Source organism: Puntigrus tetrazona, chromosome 24, assembly GCF_018831695.1.
Source record: "Puntigrus tetrazona isolate hp1 chromosome 24, ASM1883169v1, whole genome shotgun sequence".
In the NCBI taxonomy this organism is placed as follows: Eukaryota; Metazoa; Chordata; class Actinopteri; order Cypriniformes; family Cyprinidae; genus Puntigrus; species Puntigrus tetrazona.
This window is the reverse complement of record NC_056722.1, coordinates 10,881,217-10,883,149: the sequence shown is the minus strand read 5'-3', so window position 1 is coordinate 10,883,149 and position 1,933 is coordinate 10,881,217. Positions and strand designations below refer to the sequence as shown.

Sequence of the window (1,933 nt, the reverse complement as noted above, 5' to 3'; positions counted from 1 at the left end):
GCACTGCGTGATGAATAACGATGGCATAAAGAGTGTGTTTTTTCCTTTTAATGGTTGTTGTAATGCTCTGAATGTTAAATGTGTTCGTTTTATGGTGATTTTTGGAAGAAAGGTGCCCTTCACTAGTATTTCCATGCCTGAAATTGACTGCCGAGCTGATAAGATGCCAGAACAATCATTTGTCGACTTGACAAATTCCTCCTTTCTCGTTCTTCCTCTGACCTGATGTTGGGCCGTACGTTTCAGATCAGAACCTCATCAAGCGTCCTCTTCCCCTCTGCTCTCATTCATCTCTCACACTCTATCCATCACACGTTCAGACAGGTGTGCTTTAAAGACACTTCTCCGCACATCACTCATTCTCCAGGACTCCTCTGAGCTCATCCAAGACTTTTAACTGTCCTCCGTTTGAACCGCCTCACGTTTTGTCATGTGATGCTGCTCCACACGTGATCTTCTCATTTGCTTCCTTTGATCCGTGTTTTTTATCGGTTTGTCGTCTCGTCAGGTGGTTCGGTCTCGATTACTTTCGAGCAGTTATTAGTTAATGTGGATATTTAAAGTTTAAAGGCAAATGGGATTACAACACATTTTAACTTATAAACGCTTGTCAGCACCTTCAGCAGTATTTTTAGCAGAAGTAATTATGAAATGATATATAATGGTGTGCCTAAGTTGCCTAAAGTGGGGCACAAAATCACAACAATGTAAGTAATTGATTCAATAATTAAACTTTTCATTTTCAAACTTTCATATTTTCATGTAATCATGCAATTAACTTGCAGTTAAGTATTCAGTACATTCGTTTTGCTGAATGTATGCTTTATATAATGTAGTACATTCTTACATTTATATAACTATATCATTTCACAAAAGTGTGATTCACTTTTTAAGAAAAAAATACTTAAAGGGATTTCAGGGTGTTAAGACATTTACAGGTTGTAACTTTTAGTCGAAGGGCAACAAAAGAAGCGATGTAAGACTTTCCCAGCCATTATTTCAGAGAAAGTAATGGAAGATGTAGACAAATAAAACTTCTTAAAGACCTGTTTCTTTGTCCTTTCCACTTTAGCTCTGATGCCTTTGACTCTTTTAGTAGACCACAGCAACCAAAAGAGCTTACAAACGCCTGAGACAAGACATGCTATGTCATCCCTTTAGGATGGAAACATACCCACGCTTCTTATTACGCCGCAGCCGCTGGAGGAGTTTCTTATCACGAATTTCCCTTGATATCCGGGGCGTTTAGACTTCTTATGGGAAAAAAAAAAATCCCGATACAGCATATGGTTTAAGCCTATACATATATCCATCGCGCCCCGTAAGCTCTTCATTTGCTGTGGTCATCATATCAGTCATTTATTTTCAGAGTTGTGTATTCTGAGCTCGTCGGGTGCAATTATTTTGCACCATTAGCATAATGGCGCCAAAAAGAAATTCAATACTCTAAGCATGAATACACATAAAACACAGATATTACAAAATGTGCTGTATTGCTAGAGTTTTTACCTTCCTTAATCTAAATACTGGAATGTCTGAACAGAATTCAGACCTTCTTTGCATCATACACTAAACAACTGAAGATCATGAACAGATCATCAAACTCATACAGGAGCCTCTGTCAAACAAGCCAGCCTTGGGCGGGTGGACTTGCTCAGTGTGCTCTGTACAGACTGCAGTATGGTATATGTTGTAAAAGTGGCTTAAAATATTAAACGTGTTTGACGGGATAGTATCATATTCTGAAGCTAGAACATAAAAGCATGTGCCCATCATGCACTATGCTGTCAAACGTCCAACTTTGCAATAACACTGTAATTACGCATTAACACTGTAACTTGAGTACTGAATTGATCAGTGTTTTTTCTTGCGTTTGTTTGCACATTGAATTATTATTGATAATTGCACACAAAAAATTGTATAATGCTGTAGC

The 1,933-nt window shown here is 38.1% G+C and overlaps 2 protein-coding genes across 3 annotated transcripts in view; one reads left to right on the top strand and one right to left on the bottom strand.

Annotated features, from left to right (window-relative positions):
- Positions 1 to 1,933, top strand: part of dpp6a (dipeptidyl-peptidase 6a) — a 343,738-nt gene that overhangs the window by 127,099 nt on the left and 214,706 nt on the right. The gene's annotated exons all lie outside the window — the stretch shown is intronic.
- LOC122329814 (dipeptidyl aminopeptidase-like protein 6) overlaps positions 1 to 1,933 on the bottom strand; it is a 34,637-nt gene that overhangs the window by 26,523 nt on the left and 6,181 nt on the right. The window lies entirely within an intron of this gene.